Source organism: Pseudorca crassidens, chromosome 15 (assembly GCF_039906515.1).
Source record: "Pseudorca crassidens isolate mPseCra1 chromosome 15, mPseCra1.hap1, whole genome shotgun sequence".
Lineage (NCBI taxonomy): Eukaryota > Metazoa > Chordata > Mammalia > Artiodactyla > Delphinidae > Pseudorca > Pseudorca crassidens.
The window spans coordinates 22,591,783-22,617,749 of NC_090310.1; the positions used below are offsets into that span (position 1 = coordinate 22,591,783).

At 45.9% G+C, this 25,967-nt stretch overlaps 1 protein-coding gene across 1 annotated transcript in view; it reads left to right on the plus strand.

Moving 5' to 3' along the window:
* The window catches only part of GPR139 (G protein-coupled receptor 139), a 39,773-nt gene that overhangs the window by 12,525 nt on the left and 1,281 nt on the right, over positions 1-25,967 (plus strand). The gene's annotated exons all lie outside the window — the stretch shown is intronic.

Genomic DNA, 25,967 nt, shown 5'->3' on the forward strand with positions numbered 1-25,967 from the left:
AGGTTTTCAAAGGCCTGTCTAGCTGCTGTGAGAAGAATCGAGGGAAGGTGGTACGAGGGGAACAGCGAGCAGCTGAGGAGGTGGCTGCCGTGGGAAGGGATGTGAAGGGTTTGGGCGCCGGCACAGGGCACGCAGTGGGAGTGCAGGTCAAGGGTCACGTTCACAGCCCTCACATCCCACTCCTGCCCTTTCCACCATCTCCTCCGTCTCCAAGTAAAACAGAAGTAGCCAAAAGAAGTGAGCCAACTAACGATGTTCTGGGACGTGTGCCCACCCCGGGGCCATGGGGGGTACCCGCGTTGGGAGGGCCATGGTCTCGGTCATGGCCATGGGCAAGTCCCGCTGATGACCCAGCTGTCAGCTGCAAGAGTCCTGATCAGAAAGGAAGCTAGTGCCTGGGTGAGAAGAATGGGGTCACCTTCAGCTCTGTCACTTGCAAATGAACGGGAGCGAGCTGTGGCCAGTTGTGGCAGAGGGACATTGTCACTGTGACTGCATTCAGTTCTGAGGACCAGGGTCCAGCAAGAGGAAGGGAGTAATGTCCCCAAGACTGAGGTGGAGACACTGAGGACATCTTGACAATGAGCAGAGAGAGCTCGCGGAAGAGGGAAGAAAAGGCTGGTCGCCTCTTGGATTTTCTCGGAATAGACCTTCTGGCCAGAAGAGGTGGGCTCTGAGAAAAGAGAGGGCTTTTTTTTCTTAATCACTGTCAGCACTAAATGCTGGTCAGATGCTTGCTGGTGAACACCCTTCTCAAGCCCCTCATTCACTTTCCAAAGAGGCCTGGACTGGGGGTCACAGTCTCAGAACTTTCAGAATGTGAGAGAAGCCTGTTCAAGGTTTTCTTAAAATGCAGCACCTTCCCTATTAACATTCAGAGACAAGCTCATAACAATTCCGATTTCTCATGACTCTTGAGAAATTTTAAAGTCTGGCAAAACTGAGCTCTCCCTGACTGTCATCAAGTGCCCAGAACAAGGCAGCTCTGGTCACTTTACATGAAGCTGGTGCCGTCCAGTTCACCTCAGCCCCACCTCTCCCTACTCATACCCAGCACAAAGATTATTTTCTTCTATCTGGCCTGCTTCTTTCACTTATGTCTCCTGCCTTGCCCTCTAGGATTTGGAATTTTCTGTGTTAATGCCTTTCCTCAAATTTAACTATGTGTACAATACACACACACATGCCATATCCGTTTACACCATCACACGTTTGGCCTCACAGCCACTTTCCTACCACTCTAAATGCTTTACTGCAAGAAAGGAAGCTGGTAAGACCTGGATTTGAGATCCACTGGACTTTCTAGGTGTGTGTAGTTAACTTCTCTGAGCCTCTATTTCCGTATCTATAACATAAGGCTACCCACCTTGCTGAGAATACATGAGACGATATACATCATGGGCCTGGCATATAGCAGGTGCTTGGGGCCAAAAAACCAAAACATAAACCAAAAGCAATGCAATATTGTAACAAATTCAATACAGACTTTTAAACAGTGGTCCACGTCAAAAAAAAAAAAGGAGAGACTGACAAGGATTTCTCATCTGATCCCCACTGGTACTCTTACGCTGCATAAAGGATCAGGCTCCATTTCATAAGGCCCTGCTTTGTGCCGAAGGTTATAGGGGATAACGATGTGGGAAAAGACAAAGATGATGGTGAAATGGTCCCTTAAAGCACTCACACTCTAGTTAGGTAGGAAGGCAAATCAATAATCATGATACAATGTGACACATTCTATAACAGAAGTGAGGGTGAGGCATTTAAATTCCTGTAGGGACTCAAACTTATCTCTGCCTGGGAGCATCAAAAAGATATTGAGGGCTTCCCTGGTGGTGCAGTGGTTGAGAGTCCGCCTGCCGATGCAGGGGACGCGGGTTCGTGCCCCGGTCTGGGAAGATCCCACATGCCGCGGAGCGGCTGGGCCCGTGGGCCATGGCCGCTGAGCCTGCGCGTCCGGAGCCTGTGCTCCGCAGCGGGAGAGGCCACAATAGTGAGAGGCCCGCATATGGGGGAAAAAAAAAAAAAAAGATATTGAGTCAAGCGATGTGCCCTTAACAGTAGGCATAGAGTCTAAGTCATCTCTTTGACTCCAATGCCCTCTGGCATTGGCGCATGGCACGTGGTAAGAGGCTTGTTAAGTAGTGGATGGGTGGATGGATGGATGGATGGATGGATGGATGAATAAGCAGATGACTGCCTTCTTAATTCCTTAAGTGTAATTTCCTTACTAATCTTGACGAGACTGAAGAAAACATCTTGACTATAACCATCATCATCACCATCATCATCATCATCATCGTCATCACCACCACTACCATTTATTGAGCACTTACTCTGAGACAAACACTAGATCAAACATTTTCTCCACGATGCCTCATTTAATCCTCACGGCAGTGGCTGTGAGCCTGGAAATTCTAAGCTCACTTGGCAGATGGGGAAAGCGAGGCTCTGAGAAGTAAAGTGAGCTGCCCAAGAGAATTCAGCCACTGAGCGGCAGAGCGGAGCTGTGACAAGCCTGTGCACCCCTGCTGGTACCTGTGCTGCCGCTGGGCCTGCAGCGGACATTGGTATTCAGAGCACTGGAGAAGACAAATGCTGTGTCTACAGACCTCTGCCTCGGTTCACCCTTCCAGCCTGGTCTTTGCAGGCATCTTGAGGGACTATGTCTTCCTTCGTGATCGAGGACTCTCCCGGCGTCCGCATTGCCCTTTCCCCAAGCAGAGAGTTTAATTACTTGAAATTATTTTTAAGCAAGGACAGGAAGGTGAATTCCCTCTCCACTCCACACCTAATCTACAAAAAGGAAATTGAGTTGCTTCTTTTCTTTTCAAGTGGCACATTTTGATGAAACAACTCCCTGGAAAACTCTGCCGTCTTCCAGAGCCTTCCAAGGTCTCCTTTATCAGCCAGAAGTGGACTCAATTCAATCAAGTGCTCAGAATTCCAAATCTAGTCCATGGGGTAAATGTTTATTGACCACCTATTATGTGCCAGGCTCTGTTTCTAATGCTTAAAAAGAGTCATCAGTAATAGCTATTAATGTCAATACAGTGTTGGCTAATATGCAAAGTGAATTAAAATTTACAAAGGGCTTTCTCATCCATTATGAAACTGAAGTTAGGAGGAGTCAAATAGCTTTCCCAAGTTACTCCTAGTAAGCGGGCCTGAAAAACCAAAGCTACATCCTTGGACCTCAAACCAAGGGTTCCTTGTTTCACTAAATATACAAAGCTGTTAAAGATAGGAATGAGTCCCCACAAAGGGAGCCACCCCACTGAACCCTGCTAGGACTTTCCAGTATTCATTCATTTGAGAACTGAGCACTTCCTACAGGTGCCACAAATAGATCTGGGACCCTGCTCTCAGGGAGGGCACAGTCTAGTTGGAGAGATGAAAAAGCAGATACCTCAATGTGAAGCTTGAAGTGTGATATACTAGAAGGGAGCCTGTGTACCATGGGACAGAGAGGAAAGCATCAACTCCCATCCTGGGGTAGGGGCAGTGCTGGGGATGGGGTGTGGCTATCAGGGCAGATATTTGCCCCTGCTCTCTGGAACTCCCCTTCCTCCCTTCTGGGATGGACATGCTATGTGTGTTCTGACCACAAGTCTTTTCTTCATCACACACACGCGCTGAGCACCTCCTTCAGCATCAGAACCATTGCCAAGGACTGGGGACCAGAAAGAGGAATGAACTTTGCCCAGGCTTTCAAGACATACACAGTCCAGTAGGCAAAAGAAGTAAATTGAAAATGATTAGGCCACTTTTTGCCTTTTAAAATGTCCATTTTGTATGGTTCAACCTATTATCCTATAAATGTAATAACATGCTGTTCTGAAGAAAAACTCAGGATGATGTGAAAGCCCCCCACCCTCAGCCGAATAAGGCACACGTCCTCCTCCGCCACCCCCCGCGGCAGTGTCCATGGTGAAGCTTAGAGAGCGCGGCTGCTGAAGCCTTGATGGTAGAAGCATAATGGACACTAATCGAGTGCCTGCTACCTATTGGGCACTGTTTCAAGCACTTTCCATGAATCAACTAATAGAATCCTGATAAGCCCACAAAGTAAATTCTATTAGTACCCCCATTTTACAGGTAAGGAAACTGAGGCACATGGTAAGTTGTTAAGTGGCTCGAGGTCACGCAGTTAATGCCGTGGCAAAGACAGGTTTCTGACCCAGACGCTGGGAGCCAGAGCCTGTGCGCTCCTTGTTAGCTGCAGCAAGGGATGGAGATTTCCATCGCGCTTTCCATCAGTTCTGTGAGAGACCTAGGGAGATTTCAGGCACAAGCAGGGCTGCTTCGGGACCCAGGAGACAAAGGACAGCCCAGAGTCATCGCAAAGGAGGCCCTCCTCCCCACCTGTGGGCGCTTAGAACGCTGTGAATGGAATCTTCTTCCCATTCCATCTTCTGATCAGCCATTGCTGTTATGTTTGGGCTTTGATACTCTTGAGGTCTCACTTACTGGTTCCAATAAAGTTTTGACTACTTGTCTTGAGTTCTCTAAGCATACTACTATATAATCAGCAAATAAGAATAAGAATAATTATGCTTTCTTGAATAGTGTCACCTCTTTGTTTAGTTTCCTACCTTAGTGTTTTGGTTAAACTGTAGATTGGGACCCTTCACTAGTAGCATTAGTATGTAACATTAGTTAAGTTAGTTTTACGAATAGTATTGTATTAGACTGAGGAAAATGGATTGAGGTTTTGAGCAAATGTAGACAAATGGCTTCGGGAACAGAGGGGCAGGGGCCAGGGTGGAGCTAAGAAGTTCCTGCGGTAACTCACGTGTAATATGATGCCATTCAGACTTGGACACTGCACTAAACAAATATTTATCAAGTGCCTACTATCTGTCAGACACTGTGCTAGTGACTAAGAATATGTCCCAAAATGAAGGAGACATAGACCTGTCCCCCACCCCAGTGTCAGGGGAAAGAGAAGAGACATCTAAGAAGTATTTGGATAAAGAATTAGCTGGATGTGGCCTTATGGGTGGGCAACAAAAATTCCTACAAGTCTCAAAACCTGCTAGTGTAATTGATAATGACCAGAAAATTGACTGAATTTTTATTAGAGTCCAAAATCTATTACAATTCACTAACCTGAAAAACAGATGAGAGCAATGAAATGAGAATTTTTCATTTATGAATTCTTTTGAGAATGTGGATTCAAGAGAAGTTAGCAGGTATTTTAATTTTCTGCTCTCTCTTTCCCGATACCAATGAGGCTTCTCCAAAATATCTTGTGATAATTAACATTTGCCTAACGTCTTTCCAGTTTGCAAAGCCGCTTCCGTGCAGCGTCTCCTTTGGTCCCCACGACAACCCTGGGAGTTTGCAAAGCAATTTCACTGAGGTTATCACACTGGAGACTTGAATTCTCAAACCTCATTTCCCTGTGGTCCACATGCCAGCCAAGCCTGTCACTTTACAGTTCTGCAAACACAACATGGTTTCACATTGGCTTGATTTTGTACTTGTAGTTCCCTCTGCCAAGAAAGTAGCCCATCCCTTCCCTGTACAACCAAGGAGTGCCCTCTTCATTCTGGAAAACCCTGGGCAGGCAGGGAAAGGCCTTTTTCCCTGGGACACCCTGGAGTCAGGAGCCCCCAAGGATGGGGCCCATGTCAGAGGCAGACCAGCAGGCCAATGAGCACAGGGCCTGTCCTACAGCTGATTTGGGTGTCATTAGAAGCAATGGTCCCAAGGCCTTCTGACTTCTTAAAGAGTGTAGCAGTTAACAATTTGAAGTTGGACAGATCCGAGTTCAAATCCTGGCTTTGTGACTTACTAGCTCTGTAAACTTGGGCAAGTCTCTAAACCCAGTCCCGAACTCCCTCCTTTATAGAAAAGATCTGATAATACCCACCTTTAAAGTGAGGGGAGCAGCAGTGACTATTTTTTTTTTTTTTTTTTTTTGCGGTACGCGGGCCTCTCACTGTTGTGGCCTCTCCTGTTGCGGAGCACAGGCTCCGGACACACAGGCTCAGCGGCCATGGCTCACGGGCCCAGCCTCTCCGCGGCATGTGGGATCTTCCCGGACCGGGGCACGAACCCACGTCCCCTGCATCGGCAGGCGGACTCCCAACCACTGCGCCACCAGGGAAGCCCAGCAGTGACTATTAAGTGTAAAACGCTTATCACAGTTTTTAGCATATAATAGATTGCTAAGTGGAAGCTATTCTTTTTATTATTAAGACCACTTCTGTCTGCATCTCTGTTCCTGTCCTGCCGCTAGGTTCTTCAGAACCTTTTTTTTTTTTTTAGATTCCATACATATGTGTTAGCATATGGTATTTGTTTTTCTCTTTTGACTTACTTCACTCTGTATGACAGACTCTAGGTCCATCCACCTCACTACAAACAACTCAATTTCATTTCTTTTTATGGCTGAGTAATATTCCATTGTATATATGTGCCACATCTTCTTTATCCATTCATCTGTCGATGGACACTTAGGTTGCTTCCATGTCCTGGCTATTGTAAATAAAGCAATTATACTCCAATAAAGATGTTAAAAAAAAACACTTCCAGGAATTCCCTGGCGGTCCAGTGGTTAAGACTCCACGCTTTCACTGCTGAGGGCCCAGCTTCAATCCCTGGTTGGGGAACTAAGATCCCACAAGCCGTGCAATGCAGACAAAAAACAAAACAAAACAAACAAAAAAATAGCAGCCTGGAGAGCTGGGTTGAATTTTTTAAAATAGTAATATTATTAAACAAAACAAAACACTTCCCTCATGGCAGAAAAAGGTATAGAATCACTCATCATCCTCATCATCACCGTTGCTGCCACTACTGCTATTATTATTTACATTTTCTCTTATTTCTAAAGAGAGAAAAAAAAACCACTTGCTTTTCTACTGACACTTTCCCTGTCCTCTCTTGGAAATGATATTTCTGCTCAGAAAAAAAAGGGAGGCAGATTGTTGTGTCATAAGCAGGGCTACAGCAAAGCATGGGGGGCATCAATCCAGGGGGCTGGACAAGCTGACTCCTGAAGGGTCAAGGACAAGGGTCAACCAGATAAAGTGGATGAAGAGTGTTCTGGGAAGAGACTACTGCATCAGCAAAGACCCAGAGCCGGAGACAGTGAGGCTTGTTTGGGGAGCTGCACGTGCTTTGGTTCCTCTCCGCTGGGACAGAGGGAAGGCAGCACTCGTGAGTGAAATGGGATGGAGAAGGGAGCCGAGGCCACAATTCCAGGGGTGTCGACTCTGCAGCCCTGACTTCTGTAAGCACTTTCTATGCATTGACTTATTTAGTCCTCACAATAGGCTTCATTTCACAGCTGAGCACATGGAAGCACAGAGATGTTAGGTAACTTTCCCCAGGGTCACACAGCCAGTAGGAGTCACACCTGGATCCAGTGCCCATGCTCATCACCACAGCACTAGGAAGGGCACTGCTCCTTTTCTTCTGTGACATTCAGGTGTGTGTCCCCAAGCTAGAAAAGAAAGAGACCCCCTCAAAATCACAAGGAAGCAAGCCGACTTTCACCTGCTGAACCCAGCTTGGGCAGAATGGAAGCTACGCTCTCTCTCTGCCACCTCCCAGCGTGCAGAGGTGGGTCTTTAGAAGTTCCCAAACATAAATCCATTTCCATATAATTACACCTCCTTGACCTACATGTCATTCGGCCGTGTGGCACAAAAATCAATTTCTCCAACCAGAGAAAATTGCTTCCTGAGGCCCCCAGGTAATTAGACATTGTCTTCTGGGCATGGCCTGTTCCCTGTCCGTCCATGTCCTCTGGCACAGGTGCTGCCGCTTCAACCCCGCATCTGCTGGGAGAATGCAGGTCCCGTCGTGGAACACAACCACCACCAGGACGCTGGCCTTGGAGAAAGTGCAGCCAGGTGGTGTACATCAGGGAATTTTCCAATGTTCTTGGACATCCAGATCCCATGGAACTTTCCCCTGCCGGCCTAAGAGGGGAAGGGGACACGTTTTGCAGGAAGATGGTACCTCTCGGCATTTCTGCTGCTCCTGTCAAATTTTATATAGGAGGAAGCTACAATACCAACCCATGTTTGAAAGTTTCAATGAGTTATATAAAGGACTCTCTGTTCTCCACCACCCCCCTCAACTACCTTCAAGGACGTCTAAATAACAAGCATCTTACTTAGTAAAACCCTTTAATGCTTAAAGCCCTTCACTGAATCTCCATCACCTCAGGACAAATTCAACTCAAACCCAGTTTGAATCATTAGAATCAAGTGCTGTTACTTCTCTACCTCTTCTCCCGCCAGGCCTCCCTCCAACTCCCTCCCCGGCTCTGGGCAGGGGCAGACAGATGGCAGAAATGAGTGCGGCCCATGGGGACTTGTTGAGCTGCAGGGTAGCCCCAAGTGGAAATGTGGGCCCAGTGTGGCCTCTCCTTCTGATTTTCAAAAGAAGTTCAAACCCTCAATTGGACGTGAAATACTCCAATTTGTAAACATGGCAACTGATTCAAAAATCTTAAAAACACATCTGCAGCCTGGAATCGGCCCCTTAAGCCCCCAGTCTGTGGCCTCCATTCCATGCTGAGCTTAGGAGCTGAGCTGCTGCAATGGCCATCCTCTTTCTCTCGCCTCTTGGCCTTCGCACATTCTGTTCCCTCTTGTTGACACACTTTGCTCCCCAGTCATTCGACTGGCTCCCATTCCTCCATGTCACTGCACACGTGCCACTTCCTCCAAGAAGTCTTCCGTGATCCTCTAGGCTAGACTCGTTACCCCTTCCTAAGTGCTCCCATAGCACGATGCCTCCTGCTGTCATGGAGCTTCTCTCTGGTGATCTATCTGGCTTCTGCCAGGATAGGAGCCACAGAAAGGAAGAAACCATTTCCTCGGGTTTACTATGACGTCCACGGCTGTAGCAAGGTGGCTGAATCCAGCAGGGAGTCAATGTCTATAATAGAAGGGTCTGGAAGTCGGCCTGAGTAGTCTTGGTGAATATGCAAAATTCTCCTCAGCCCTGAGTCTCTTGGGTTGGGCTGGTGAGCGACAAAATTAACACTTACTGAGCACTCACTATGTGCCAGATACTCTTCTAAGCCCTTGATTTAATTCCCACAAGAACCCTAAGAGACAGGCATCATTATCCCCATTTTACAGATGAGGAACTTTAAGGCACAGAGTTATTTAAGTAACTTAGCCAGGGTCACAAAGCTAGGAAATGACAAACTTGGGATTCAAGCCCACAAAGTCTGGTTTCAGAATCGGTGCTCCCCACTTTCCAACAAGGGAAAGAGTCAGTGCTCTAAGAAAGAAACTATCACACCCAATAGAGAAATGAATAATACTTTTGAGTACATACTAAATGCTAGGCATAGTAATAATGCTTTTATATATGAAGTTACTCAGTCTTCTCAATAAGCCCTTTGGGGAAATGGTATTTTCCCCCTTGCACAGGTGAGGAAACTGAGTTAAATCATGCCTGGACAAGTAAATGGGGAATTTGAGTCCAGATCCATCAGCCATCATAAGAGGAAACAGGAAAATGTTCCCGAGAGGCTACCTAGAGAGACTGGGTTTAGAGAGAAGACAGAGGGAAGGGATAAGATCAAGTCGTCACGGATATAATGGAGTACCACAGAAGTGACAGCCAGCAGATGAATACTCCACAGAGAGCGCCTTGGGTAACCCATTCATCCACCCATCCATCCATCCATCCGTCACACTTTTATTCCTCTAACACTGACGGAGTGCAAACTCTTTGACTGCCCTGTGATAGGCCCTCAAGGTTCAGAGAAAAAAGATACAGTCTCTGCCTTCCAGAGAATGGGTGATAAAGATTTTGAAGGAGATCAGTACCAAAATGTTGTAAATACTCTACCCAGTGAGGTGCTTACCTCAGTGCACTGAGATCAGGAAAGGCTTTAAAAATAAGAAGTCTGCCAGGCAAAGTGCTGTAGGCAGGGAAGGCCTTCCAGGCAGAAGAAGTAGCCCATACGATGCTACAAAGCCGAGGCAGAACACGGCACATTTAGGCAATAGCTCGTAAAGTGAAGAGCATTTGCGTGGGATGCAGAAGGGCGCTGATGGTGTGGGGGGTATCCGGTCGGCTGTGCAAAGACACTGGAGTTTGCTACAGAGCAGAGGTCTCAAACCCATGGGCCACCCCCTGTGTGTGTGTGTGTGTTGCCTGCAAGCCTCTCTTGAAACACTGGATGACCTGGCCACAGTTGGCTGTCATTCCCTCCTGGGAAACCACCAGGGGGAACTAAACAGTGGCTGCCCTCTTGAAAGGGGGTATAAGCTGGGCAGCTCACTAAAGGCCCCCGCAGGCTCACCTCACACATTGATGTCACCTAACTGGTCCCTTGTGCCATTTGAGTTTATAAGCCCTGGCATAGAGCCATTGAAGGTAGCAGGGAGTTTGAATGACTCCTCATGCTGCCTTGGGATGACTTATTCAGTAAGCTCTCAGCACCCTGAGTGCAGGGTCTTGTACTCCTTGAGAGTCTGACCCAGGCTTGGCTACATAGTTGAGCATCACTAAATTTATGTTGAGCTGAAATTGGATTCACATGGAAGATTCTGGCACAAAACCTCTTCTGGAGAAGCTGATAGTCTCTAAAAGATCTCACACAGTGAACACTAAACTAATTTCCAGTTACCCTTGATCACATCACCTGACTCATTTTCTGCAGTAAACACTTAGCAGTCTTCCAGTCTATTCAAAACTATGACAAAGCCCTTCTGCATGTCTAAAATGCCATGTTAATCTATGTTCATAGTCATTCATTCATTCATTCAACATATTTAGAGCACCTACCATATGCCCAGAACTGTGTGAGAGGTTGGCAATATATTAATAGTAATAAGAAAAGCAAACACACTTCCTGCTCGTCTGGATTTCTAACCTAATAGTTATGATGGTAAAATTATATAGCCTGTATGGTACCAGGCACTGTGCTTGGTACTTTCCATATATTAATTCATTTAATCCTCACAAAAGCCTATGATAAGTGCTGTATCATCCTTTCCATAGATGAGCAAACTGAGGCATAGAGAGGTTAAGTAGATTGTCCAAGGTCACACAGCTAGAGTGGCACAGGCAGGTTTGAACCCTAGCAGCATGGCTCCGGAATCTGTACTCTTTGCCTCTTACCATTCTGGGATGACACTGGGAGTCCCTAAAGTGACTCCCAAATCATCAAAGTGATGGTTGTGATAGTTGTGGTCAGCACTGGTGGTGTCTATAGCAATGGAACCCTGGGTAAGTAGATTAACCATAACAACATGTTCTGGGACCTTTGTATATAATAGTGAGTGTTTTTTTTTTTTTTTCCTGACATCACATGGTATTGCTTTTCCTTCTTTTAAGTTGGAGACACTTGATGCAGACCTAATACTAGAAAGCAGCTGGAGGCGCGAAGTGACAGCTGACTGCTGCAGTTTATACGTGGCCTTAGCTGCAGGGCAGCCAGCTGCCCCTCGGAAGTGGCCCCTGGGAAGAGAAGCCTTCAGGCTATAAAGACAGCTTGGGTCATTAGCTGAAGAATTATTTGTTTAATTTATCTGTTATGTTCCTAGTTCTTGACTGTGTTGCCCACCATCCTGCTTCCTTTGCCCATGTGGCTCCTGGATCCCACCAGCCCCTCCTTCACGCTTCCGTGCACCTTTCCCAGGCCCTGAGGTCAGAACTCATTGCCATTTTCTCCCATGGGCCTGAGAAAATGCCTGGGCCACCTGGGTCATGCTCGCTGCTTGGTCGTGCAACCTCTCTCCCTTTCTACCTCGCTTGCTAGTGGGGAGAGACTTGTCTCTCCACACCAGCAACCTCAGTGCTGTGAATGGCACATAGTATATGCCCAGCACATGCTTTTTGAATGAAAAATGGTCCAGAGAAATGTGTGACCCACCAAAAGCCTCAGAGTTAGCAGGCAGCAGAGCAGACCTCAACTCTGTCAACATAGATCGTAAGCCCCATGTGGACTCACGCCACCTGTGCGTTTGCACATTGCTGCATCCACAGTGCCTGGCCCAGTGCCTGGTGCATGGTGGGCAGCTCAGTAAATGTTTGTGGAATGAGCAAATGAGTGCCAACCTCCTTTAATTCTTCTGTTGTCCTTGCCTGTGTGGAAGAAGACAGGCAACAGGAATGAAGGCTTTGTGTTGGCTGCGTTTTGCATGCACAATTGATAAGCTATTTGCCCACAGCTAAAAATACCTACCCCCGACAGCCAGTGGGAGACGGATGGTGCTTAGTGCAAGACATTTAATCAAACAGCAACAACCCGAGCAGAGCCACAAAAGCCTCTGACACCACGGTGAACTCCAGATGAAGAGCCCAGAAGCCTCTGACTTCCTGTTGGTCCCCTGACACCCAGTGACCATCACTCTGGGTCCACAAAACAGCAAAACAAATGAGCATTCTGTGCACATGGCAGCCACCAGCTGCAAGTCTGGGGACGGCCATGTGGGCGGAAACCATGCACCTGGGGTGAATCCCAGGGAGAATTAGCCCGCGCGAGCACCATTCCATACAGGAGGCGCCATGGAGAGGGTCTCGGTGGTAAGCCCTGGACTTGGAGGAAGTGATTAGACCCTCAGAGGCAGAGACGAACCCCCTGTCTCTTTACCCTCGCTTATTCCCAGGGACTGTGAGTCGTGGGTGTTCTGGAAGGACCTACAACTCCTCTGAAGGGAATTCTTCCCTCAGTTACCTCATGCCACCATACATGCCAGCTGATACACACTGTTAAAAAAGAAAAAGAAACAAAATACTGACCCATTTCTACTTAATAGTTCCCTCAAGCTAATGATGGAAGCGTCTGGATAAGCAGGTGCACTGAATGGGCTCTAGAGTCTAATAAATTGTTTTTGAATCCTTGGTCCAGCATACATTTGATGTCTGATCTGGGCCAGTCTCTTAACCCACTGGGCCTCAGTGTTCTCATCTCTATAATGGGGATATTAATAGCATCTATCCCTTTATGTCATGTGAGGATTAAATTTGATGCCAGTAAAACCTTTAGCAAGTGAGTCACACATAGCAAGTGCCTAATAAAGGGAATGGTTGTTAATAAATGTACCAGTTATTACTGCATGTGCTCAGCCCTTGTATTACAGGTCTGCGTGAATGGAAGAACTGGAAGAGGCATTTGACACTTTTGCATCCAACCTCAGTCAACTTCTTCACCCTCTGAGCCTCAGTCTTTCTCATCTATAATAGGGGATGAAAATAGTACCTACTTTATTAGCAAGGATTCCATACTGGATATTTAATGTTAGATATTATAATATTAGATAATGTTTGATATTGTAGACATGAAATATGCTTCATGTACATGAAGCAGTGAGTTCAGGGCCTGACAAACAGCAAACAGCTGCCCTGAGGACCTTCCTCCTTCCTGCCTTTGCACGTGCTGTTCACTCTCCCTGGGAGCCTCTCCTTGTCTTGTGTGCCTGTTTAACCCCTGCCCACCTTTACCAAACGGGAGCTATGATACTATTTTTTAAATTATTTCTTTACTATTCACCAGCTCACTTTGCAGATATGGAAACTGAGGCTCTGAGAAGGGAAGGGGCTTGTCCAGGAGCACACAAGCGTCTATGTGAGAACTCAGTCTAACCCGAGGGGCCTCCTAACAAAAATGGAAACGCTAAAGATGCTTTCTTTTTTCTTTCACAGTTTTACTGAGATATGATTGACTTACATCACTGTGTAAGCTTAACATATACACATGATGATCTGACTTACATATAGTGTGAAATGATCACCGCAATAGGTTTAGTTGGCATCCGTCATCTCACAGAGATACAAGAAAAAGCAGAAAAGGAAACAAAAATGTTTTCCTTGTGATGAGAACCCTTAGGGTTTACTCTCTTAACAACGTTCATCTGTAACATACAGCAGCATGAAGGACACTTTCACTGACCGAATGTGAGAAACAAGTTAGAGGTCTTTTCTACAGCCAGTTCTCCCATCCTCAAGAACTACACCAGGAGAAGCCCCACCTAGATTTGCGGGCGCTGCTTCGCCTGCACCAGGCCTTCGCCTGGTTCAGTTTTTCACCTTCACAGGACTGGTCATCACACTCGCAGACAATAACTGTGACCACTTATACTGCACACTCTCCCTGGGCCAGGCGCCGTGCTAAGAGCTTTGTGTGTGTGAGAGATTCCCTCTAACCCTCACAACAGCCCTCTGAACTGGACAGCATCGTTACTCCCATTTTATTGATTGTTCCTTGTGTTTACTTGCCCAAGAGTGCTAGCAAGAAATGTGCAGATCTGGGGTGCAGCCCAGCTCCTCCAGACTTCAAAATTCATGCCTCTCTAAGGAGCCTGTCCTTTCCGATAACTCTTCTGTTCTGTGTTTGCTGGAGAGCCACCTCAAGCCCTGCCCCCATCTGTCTCTGTGACAAACCCCCAGAGCTGAAAAAACACAGTCGCATCCATCACTTAGTACAAAAGTTGACCCAGAATGGCACCGTCAAGTGCTTTCAGAATGCTTCTTTGACTTCCCAGCTGTGCCGTCTTGGACAGGTGGCTAAACCTTTCTGAATATTAGTTTCTCCTCATTTGTAAAATGGAGATGAGAGCCTACATTCTGCTTGCACTGTCATCTCCTTAAATATTTCTTTAAGTCAGTTCACTTTTTGGATAAAGTTATTTTATAAACAGGCTTTTATCACTACCCTAAATGGAAAAATAACATTCCTCTAGTACCACTTAAACTAAATGTATAACTTTGAAAGTAAAAATGTTCATCAGCAAATCTCATAAAATCATCTCATCTATACAGAGCCACCCAGCACACAGTAGGTGCTCAGTGTATGGTAGTCATAAAAAAATGAAGCTTGGCATTGAGAAGTATGGTTTGGAAACTTTTGAGTCTGTTGGCCAACTTGAATGTGATTTCCCAGTTGAGAATCTAGTTGTTGTCATGCTTACCCAAAGAAGCTGTGCATAGTCAAAAAGCCAGAAGCAATTTTACTGTCAAGAGAAGGCCAACTGATTGGCCTGTAGCCTGGAGGAGGACTCACTTCTCCCCATCGCCCTGAGTCAGACTGCCCTGGGGTAGCCATCTTAGCTCTTGCTGACTACTCAACCACAAGGGCAGGCTTGCTAGGTCTCAACTAGTCCTGGTCTATAATGGAAAACACTACTTTATTAAGTTCTGGGAAAAAGGAAACCTGCACCATGTATCCAGGTCCCAAGACTTCCTTGTGGCAAATCCACAGCATTTCTTCTACCAAGGCAGGCATCACCAATTCATTGCAGCACTGCTAAACCCAGGTGTGGTTTTGGAATGTTTCAACATGGCACCCAGCAGCCCCTACCAGTCAATTGAAGAGTAAACATTTTTGTCATCCCTGCCTCCGGCTATGCTATCACCCTGGGCAGGAGATCCTAGAAAGGGAGATTCAAAGAAAGGAAGAAACACAGATCCTAGCTTTGAAAAGGATCCACTCAAGTGCTAAATGTGGTGACAAGTAGGGTCTCCACAAAAAAATAACAGTGAAGGGCATGATAGTAAAGCTACAAAGTAAATTAAAGAGCTGTCAAATAAGAACTAAAATTTTAAAAGAACAGAAGCTGTTTCAGAGAATGCAAGAAACAACTAAGTTATCATATAGTAATGGCTCTTAAGGGTATAGTTCCATAGATAAAGACCGATGTTTTTCTCCACCAAGCAGAGAAAAATAGAGAGGGGTTGTTGGTGGGACACAGCTGCAGCTAGAGGAATTGGGAATGAAGAATTTCCAGGGCTTCCCTGGTGGCGCAGTGGTTGAGAGTCCGCCTGCCGATGCAGGGGACACGGGTTCGTGCCCTGGTCCGGGAAGATCCCACGTGCCACGGAGCGGCTGTGCCCGTGAGCCATGGCCGCTGAGCCTGTGCATCCGGAGCCTGTGCTCCGCAACGGGAGAGGCCACAACAGTGAGAGGCCCGCGTACCGCAAAAAAAAAAAGAATTTCCAGATAAGGTGACAGGACTATAGTGCCTGGAATGATCCATGGAGGTAAACGAGAATCTTCCATGGATTCCTTGAGAGCTCAGACTCTCTCCTATTCAGCTCTGCTTCCAGCAAAGTGTCTGGCCTCTAGCTCAATAATTGTCTGCTGAACTGAACTGGCCAGGTGTGAAAAGTAACAAAACTAACATTTACAGGGTGCTCACCATGTGCCAGGGGCTGTACTAAGTATTTTACACGTTATTTCCTCTATTTTTCTAATAACCTATGAGGGTGCTATTTATATTGATGCCGATTTCACAGATGTAGGAATTGAGGTTCAGGGAGATTAATCACTACACTTCACAACCTCTTCCAGCTACGATAGGTTCCTTTTTTCTTTTTTTTCTTTTTAAGTGAGAATTTTTTTAATTATTTATTTATTTTTTGGCTGTGTTGGGTCTTCCTTGCTGCGCGGGGGCTTTCTCTAGTTGCAGCGAGCGGGGGCTACTCTTCGTTGCGGTGCGCGGGCTTCTCATTGCGGTGGCTTCTCTTGTTGCGGAGCGCGGGCTCTAGACCGCAGGCTCAGTAGTTGTGGTGCACGGGCTTAGTTGCTCCGCAGCATGTGGGATCTTCCCGGGCCGGGGCTCAAACCTGAGTCCCCTGCATTGGCAGGAGGATTCTTAACCACTGCGCCACCAGGGAAGTCCTATGATAGGTTCTTATGTACCTGTATATGTGGGGTGAAGTTCAGCCTGCAAAGAGGAAAAAGAACAAATGGCCCTTCAGAGCCCTTGCAGGAACCTGGAAGCTATCCCTCAGGGATTGCCTTCACATGAGCTGGGGCCCCACTGCCTGACCTCCACCCCACTAGTCCACAGTCAGTTTCGTGCCCCTAATAGCCAACTTCAGGAAGTATGTTCCACATTCCCTGGCTTCTGCCCTGGAGCAAGTGGAACAATGGGAAACAAGATTGGCCACTGGCCAGCGGGCAGTGCCTGGGGTTGGGACCACATGGATGGACAGCTGCCCTTGGGAAACCCTTCCCTGCTCCTCTCCTAGAAGCCCTCAGGGCACAACTGCCTGAAGACCTCCTGGCACCATCCACAGAGGTCAAAAAGACTGAACACCAAGTCCCGTCAGCATCATCTCCCCCCATCCCCCACTGGAGACGAGATTTTAATAATGCTGATGGGGTAGGAAAGGCCCGGGGGGCATGCGGGGCTGAGTCAGTCAGCAAATGCATAAGACCTGGGCATGTGGGAGTAGGTTAGGACATATTCACCGTTCTTGGGTTCCGTGGCTCCTTCTTTGGGGAAGGGAGAGAGCATCTAGAGGGGAACCAGTCAGAGAGCAGTGAGGGAACTGTTAGGGACTGGACAGCTGAGAGCTCCTAACCTGAGAGGACGCAGCACAGAGGCACCAAAGTCTGTGTGGGGAAATGGGGAAGGGCAAGGGTTGGCTTCTTGGGGAGGGAGCCAACCTTGGCCTGGGTGAGCTCTCGAGAATACCTGGTGTTCCAAGCAGAGTGGGGCAGGACCCAAGGCCCCCTCGCTGTGGGCCTCCTTAAGGAGAAAAAGGCATTCAGGGAGCACCCCCCCCCCAAGGGGTGCTAGAATTGTCCTTCAGGCTCAGCTGGGGGCAGACGAGGCACCAAGGCACCAGTTGTCCGGGGTGGGGCGGGGCAGCCTCCAAGCTAAGCGCCGTCCTGCTGCCAGGTCAAGCCCTCCAGGGAGCGCACGACGTTGATCTGCTCGGCCAGCACCTGGCCCTGCCCTTGAGGCGCCGCAGGTGTCAGGCTGAGCTTTCAGGTCCTTCCTGGTGCCCAGCAGGAGGATGTACACCTCAGGGCAGTGGTGACACACTTCTGGATGCCACTTGTGCCGCACGTTCTCTGGCAGTGGAGACATAGATGACAAAGACGTTGGGCTGAGGGTGGGAGAGTGTGCGAGACGGTCATGCTCCTGGCCCCGCGTCCCACAGGTTCGGGCTCACCGTGTGCCAGTCAGGTGCACTTCGGGCACTGTAATCGTCGAACGCCACAGGGTGGACTCCTTGGGGAAGGCATCAGCTGTGTAGCAGAGGAGCCCCATCACCTACCACCACTCGCTTGATGCTGTGCATGGTGGGTGCAGCTGCCGCGTCGAGGCCACGCCTCCCTCCCCTTCTGGCCCCTCTGGACGCAGTGACCTGGTGCCCTGCCCACCACGGGGGAGCTGGGGCAGCAGCAGCGGCTTGGTTCAGGGTTCCAGAGCCAGCACCAGCATCTTATTTCCCCTTTCCCCTTTATCTCCCCTTGCTCCAAGATCCCTCCGAGACCTGTAGTGGAGCAGGTAACAGTAAGGGAGATGACAGCCCTCAAGAGCAATGCCCCATCACCCAATTCAGTGCCCACTCCCCAGATGATCTAAACAAGGGCAGTGCTGACTTCTTGCCTGCGAGGCTTAGAAATGGCTTTTCCTAAAAACCTGTCCTTGAGGCACCTTCCAGCAACCATATAAATAGCACCACTGGAATGGCTCACAGTGTCAGGGGTCGTCATGTGTCTGTAGGACATGAGGGCTGACTCTTCTAGTACAAAAGATAGGCACCTTGAAGGAGGGAGGGATGCATTTAAGTCACAGGGGATGGGGGCTGAAAGGGGTGAATTGCTCTCTTTTTGGAAATTCACGAAAATATAATTTAGGATGCAGAGAAAGAGGATTTGCAGAAGGTAACGCCAGGAATTTAATCAGCCCAGATACACAACTCTTTGTTCTTTTCAGAAGACCTGCGTGGACCAAACAGCTGTGGTGTCAGTGGCCTGCTCTCGTTCACATAACTACCACTGTAGTCAGAAAGTGCTTCTTGGTGTCTAAACTAAATCTTTTTGTAGCTTCACCTTGAGCTCTTTCCCTTCTTACAAATTCTATTAGCTGCCTTTAAGAAGAAAGGAGGGAGAGAGGGAGGGAGGGAGAGAGGGAGGAGAGAGGGAGGAAGGGGAAAAATGTGTGTTACCCTTTAAGCCAGCATTTCTACTTTTGAGAATTTATTCTACAGAAATATGCAAGGATGTTTAATGAAGCTCTGTGGTGGCCAAAATAATAAAATAAAACAAAATAAAATAAGTAATGTCCAGCCATAAGTGAATATTTCATGAATATAATTGACATACAAAAAAATTCACGATTTATTTCTAATTGATTAAAAAACCAACTTGGGGCTTCCCACATGCCACGGAGCAACTAAGCCCGTGTGCCATAACTACTGAGCCTGCGCTCTAGAGCCCACGAGCCACAACTACGGAAGCCCACACGCCTAGAGCCCGTGCTCTGCAACAAGAGAAGCCACCGCAATGAGAAGCCTGCACACCGCAACGAAGACCCAATGAAGCCAAAACTAAATTAATTATTTAAAGTTTTTAAAAAAGAGAGAGAAAAAAGATAATAAAAAACCAACTTGCACAACAGTATTAGTGTATGATCTCATTTTGTGGTGATAATCTTATTACTAATTATATTTATAATTATAGGCATATAAGTATCCTAGAGATACAAACACCAAATGGTTAATAAACCTCTGTTCTGGTTGCAGCATTGCAAACCACCCGAACACTTAGAGGCTTAATACAGCCATTCAGGATTATTTGTCCTGGTTCTTAGGCTGACTGGGCTCAGCCGGATGGCTCTTTCTCAGGGTCTCTCACAGTGGCAGCCGCAGGGCACTGGGACTGCAGTTATTTGGGGGTTCCATGGAGCTGGACATCCAAGAGCGCTCACTCACATGACAGACACATGACACAGACACATGACAGACAGTTGATGTTGGTTGTCGGCTACGAGCTCACCTGGGGCTTTCAACCAGAGTCCCTACACACGACATCTCCGTGTGGCTTGGCCTTCTCACAGCTGGGCTCCAAGATGGAGCGTCCCAAAGCAGGTATTCAAAAGGCCCACGTACAACCTGCTCATGCAGTGTCACTCCCACAGTAGTCTATCGGTCGAAAGTGAATCACAGGGACTTCCCTGGTGACGCAGTGGTTAAGAACCTGCCTGCTAATGTAGGGGACACGGGTTTGAGCCCTGGTCCAGCCTTGGATGGGGGAAGATCCCACATGCCGCAGAGCAACTAAGCCCGTGTACCACAACTACCAAGCCCGCATACCACAGCTACTGAAGCCCGCATGCCTAGAGCCCGTGCTCTGCAACAAGAGAAGCCACCAGAGAAGTCACCACAATGAGAAGCCCGGGCACCGCAACGAAGAGTAGCCCCCACTTGCTGTAACTAGAGAAAGCCCATGCGCAGCAACAGAGACCCAACGCAGCCAAAAGTAAATAAATAAATTTATTTTTTTAAAAAAGTGAATCACAGGACAAGCTCCAATTCAAGGGGAGGAGACTACACAAAGGCATGAACACCAGGAGGTATGGTTCACTGAGGACCATCTAAGAGACTAGATACCATAATCTCTCTAGAAAATGCGATTCGGACAGACTTTCACTTTCCAGTGTCTAATGTAATAGTTACATGTACAAACTCAGGAGACAAAAAGCCTGGCTTAATGTCTGGGCTCACCACTCGCTTGCTCTGTGACCACAAACAAGTTACTTATAACCTCTCTAAGGCTCGATGCTCTCAGATAATTGTTCCAACCTCATAGGGTGGTTGTAAAAATTAAATGAAATTAAATGTGTGTAAGAGGCTTAGAAGTAAATGCTCAATAAAAGTGAGCTAATAATATTATTTTACACTGATATGTTTAATTTTTAAAGGTATATTTTACTTTTGTAATTAAAAAAAATAATTTTCAAAGACCAAAAAAAAACAACCAAAAACCAAGAAATGTAGCAGAATTAAGAGATATAAACTCAGAACTCCCAGTCAGGGCTCTTCCAAGGAATCTCCAGGAACTCCTTAGTCCTCACAGACACAGAAAATACCTCTGGAGGACCTTGACCCTTTCCCTCTGCACCAGTCAACCGTCCAGTGGTGGGGTCTGACAGCCCAACCTGTGTTGATCTTTTAGCGCTCCCTAAATCCTCTCAAGTTTGAGCATGGTAAGCTGCAAAGTATAGGAAATGAATTCCCCCAAGAATATAACCAAGAAGCTTTGCAATCACAAAACATGGGCTTTATATTACCCACCTGTCCAACGACACCATTGACAGAAAAGATTTGCTTTTTAGAAGCACTGACTTTTTTTTTTTTTTTTTTTTTGCGGTACGCGGGCCTCTCACTGTTGCGGTCTCTCCCGCTGCGGAGCACAGGCTCCGGACGCGCAGGCTCAGTGGCCATGGCTCACGGGCCCAGCTGCTCCACGGCATGTGGGATCCTCCCGGACCGGGGCACGAACCCATGTCCCCTGTACCGGCAGGCGGACTCTCAACCACTGCGCCACCAGGGAAGCCCTAACGCAATATTTTTTAAAGTAAAAATGCAATGAAATGGAATTTCAGGTGGTGATGACTTGGGTTTCTTCGCTTATTCACCCTTTATAAATACACACAGACCCTGTCAACACCACTCCTTTTCTTTGGGGAAAAAACTGTCACAGTGGAAATGAAAGGATTTTTCAATGTGGGGAATTATAGCAAATGCCGACCTTGGGAGTTGAAAATTCTACCTTCTCATTTCTTTTTCAGAAAATCAATACACAGGCATTGTTCCATTCCCCTCTGGGTCTCTGTGGCTCACACATCTCTCTCATCCCAAGGATGTTCTAAGTGTTCTTGATATTGCCTTGGGAGCAAATCGACCTGCACGAAAGCAATGGGAAACTCAATGTCTGCGGGTTAGTTTCTCGAGAGACGCAATTACTAGAAACTTAAGGAAATGTCAAATATGAATAGCTGGAAATTTAATTTGGAGTTGATGACTTGCCTGACTTAAAGCATTAATTAGATGGAGATGGAATATTTTTGAAGAGTTTGGATATGGAACATTTTTAGCACCACATTACAAACAGGGTTCGATGAGGAAGTAAGAGATGGTGTTGGAAAGTGACTCTCCGCAGAATATATACAGTCAGCCCTCTGTATCCGTGGATGCGGAACCCACGGAGACAGAGAGCCATCTGTACTCTACAATTTTATTTAAGGGACTTGGGCATCTGCAGATTTTGGTATCACAGGAGGGTCTTGGAACCAATACCCTGCAGATACTAAAGGATGACTGTATAACATTTTTTTCTGGGGACGCCCCAGCATTTATTCATCCCTACCCCCCTTATAAGCTGGGGAGCAGAGCAGGGACGTGAGAGAGTGTGTGGACATTGTTTAATGAATGGAAAAAAGAGGTTCTGAGAAATGACGGCACTTTTCTAAGTCCGGGGCAACTGAGAGAACAGGAATCACTTTCCTCCGGCTGGAAACGAAGCGGAACTTGATATGCCATAAAGTCAGAGAGAGCTGGAGTCAACTTCAGGCTCTCCCACTTACTCAGTTTGTGGCTATGGAGAGAGAACCTAAATATCAAAGCCTCAGTTTCCTCCCCTGTAAAACAGGGATGATAATAGGACGGATGAGAGTCCTTCTTTCAGTTCCATGAATACCAAGTTCTTTCCTACCTCAGAGCCTTTGCACTTGCCATTCCCCCTGCTTAGAGTTCTTTTCTCACGGATCTTTTTATGGCAGATCCCCTCTCCTCATCCTTAATTGAACTCAAATGTCCAATCTAAAAAACAACACCCCCCAACGATTTGTCTCATCCCTTGGTTTTATTCTGTATAGCATCACTATCTGAAATTCTGTTGTACATTTTTCTATTTATGTGTTGTCTCTCTCACCCACTCTACTATAAGCCCCATGATAAAAGGGAACTTGTCCATTTTGTTAATTTCTGCATCTCCAGCACCTCATACAGTGCCTGACACACAGTAAATGCTCCGTTAATAATTGTTGAATGAGTGGATTCTCAGTCAAGAACTAACATTCATTGAGAACTTACCACATGCCAGATACTGTTCTAACCACTTTATAAAAATTATCTCACTTAGTCCTCAGAATAACCCTATTAAACCTATTTTATGAAAAAGGAAACTAAGGCACAGCGGGATTGAATAAATTTGCCCAAAGCCAAAGAGTCAATAAATAATAGAGCCAGGACTGAACCCCAGGCAGCCTGGCCCCAAACTCCACATTCTAAATCACTGTGCTCTGATGCTCTTGGCTTGATGGGAAAGCATCAGACCTGGTTTTTGGGGGTTTTTTTTTAACATCTTTATTGGAGTATAATTGCTTTACAATGGTGTGTTAGTTTCAGCTTTACAACAAAGTGAATCAGTTATACATATACATATGTTGCCATATCTCTTCCCTCTTGCGTCTCTCTCCCTCCCACCCTCCCTATACTGCCCCCCCCCAGGTGGTCACAAATCACCAAGCTGATCTCCCTGTGCTATGCGGCTGGTTTTACAGCTTGAGTTCCATGAAACTCTGACTGTCAGGTCAGAGTAGCCTAACTTTTGACCCATAACCTCCTCCAAAGCCTTTGCCCTTCATTCTGTATCTATGCACCTGTGGCTCATGTATCACTGTGTGTATTCTTGTTTGTCTCTTTAGTATTCAGCCCCTTGCATGCTGTTTCTACACTCTCTGAGTGGAGACTCTGAATGTCTACAATACTAATTTGTATCCATCTTGGGCCCATGTACACAGAAGGAAGATGCTAGATGTTTTCTGAAAGGATGTCTAAAGGAATAAGACATTTTCGAACACTTTTCAACAGGCTGTTTAATAAAAGAGAGCTATGAAGTGCAAAAATGTATACAAAGCAAGTAGAAAGCTATATGAGTATTCCTTGCCTTAATAAACTCAACTCTTCATGCTTTCCCCACCTCAGGGCCTTTGCACATGCTGTTTCCGTTGCTTGAAACACTTTCTCCAACCACCTTTTTTGCCTATTTACCTCCTACTGGGTCTCCAAATTTCAGCTTGGACATCACTTCCTCAGTAAAAGTTCTTCTGATCACTAATAGCACTTACTAGAGCTTCCAGTTACACATTTTCTTCTGTGATTCTTCGGTTGATGCTTTTCTTGCATAGTAAACTCTAAGCTCCATGAAGTTAAGATGGACCATGTCTATTTTGTTCAATATCTCCTTCCAGGGCATAGCTCATAGTAATTATGGAAAAACACTGTTGGATGCATAAGTAAACTTTTGAAATTCCAGGATTAAGAATATAAAGAATTTTGCTTTAATGGACCTCTTTTCTTAGATATTGACTTAAAGTAAAATTTACTTATAATTTTTCTTTATTGTCCAGGGTGTAACATACTCACATGGTGCCCTCACTCCCACTTAGAAGTACTGATATTGCCGAGTGGTTTAAAGCATGGGTATTGAATGCTCTAAACCACTGGGAATGAATACTGGATAATTAATATAATTGGTACCTTAACTCTCCACCACTTCAAAATGTTATTTCAAAGTGCTTTGAGCAAGAACAAGGACAGCACAGCCTTAAACAAACAAACAAACAAAAAAACCTGACAGTGCCAAGTAATGAGAGGTTATGGAGCAACTGGAACTCTCATACTCTACTGTTGGGAGTGCAGATTAGTAAAACCACTTTACAGAGCAATTCAGCAATATCTGGTAAAGATGAAGATGCACATATTCTAAAGCATAATAAACACCCTTCTACATATGTATATACTACCTGAGAGAAACTGACACATAGCTACTTCTCATGGAGAGTCATATCAAGGTATTAACTATAGCAGTTTATAACAGCAAAATCCTGAAACCAATTTAAATGTGTATATATATATATATATATATATATATATATATACACACACATATATACATATACAAAGACACATAGATGTCTATATATAGTATATGTGTATATATATATACACATATAGACAGCTAGAGGTATATGTCTACATTAATGTGTATATATACATACATAGACACGTGTGTATATGTATAAATATGTCTGTGTATATATGAATAAATAAATTGCAATAAGGTTATTAATGGAATTGCTCTATAGTTGTTAAGATGAGTGAAATAGATCTACATGTATCAAAAAAAAGAGGTCTCAAAAGCAACTTGTTGTGTGAAAAAAAGCAGCATGTAGAGTGGCAGGTTCTGTATAAAAGAATGTTAAGAGTATGCAAACGTGGCCCTGAAGACCGCAGCACTGTGGTTGCCTCTGGCGGGGAAAGGCGGAAGGGAAATGATGGGCTGGAACAATTTCAAAGAAGACTTCAACTGCATCTATAGTGTCGTTTCTTTATTTAAAAAGAACTAAAGCATATGTGGCAAAGTGTTAAAATGTGTTTAACCCGAGTGATGACTACACCAGAGTGTGCATATTAAAGACATTTTCACATGGGGACTATTGTGAAATAATTTTAAAGGCACATGTGAGAAAGAGAGCCCTGGATTCCAGCTCTGCCACTGCACTTCAGACAGGGGACATAAATTCTCTCAGACCCTTGTTTGCAAACTAAGATTAATAATGTTCAAATTTCAGGTTTGGTTGTGACTTAATGAGAATAAGTGTGTAGAATGACTTCCAGATGTTATCCGTTGGGATCATTTCAGAGTGAGTTCCTAATGACCTTCCAGATGTATCTTATTCAGAGAGACATTTGTTGTTTTAAAACTGATCAGAATTATGTGGATGCATTCCAAAACAATTCTGACCCCCAGAAAAAGAATCTATTGCTACTATATTTGCAAAACCTATATACACACATATTATACAGACATGCATAAGCACAGATTATTTATTAACTATGATTGCCCTGAGGGAGGGGTATTTGGGTGGTTGCAGAATAAGAGTGGAAGGAAATTTTACTTTTCTATTAACTTTAATTATGTACCATGTGTACCGACTCTAAAAATAAATATAATTTATTTTTAAATTAATCTAAAGGTCATGATCTTCTCCATTCCTTCAATTCTGAACCCACTTAAAAAAGAAAGGTCTTAAAATCCAAGTTCTAAAGGTTCTTAAGAGGTTGTATAGTCCAATGTCCTACTTGAGCACGGGAAACAGGAAATGCCATCCCAGCCCCATATTCTCCATGCAGTCAGACAAAACAAAGAGCACAGGATTGGGGATTAGAGG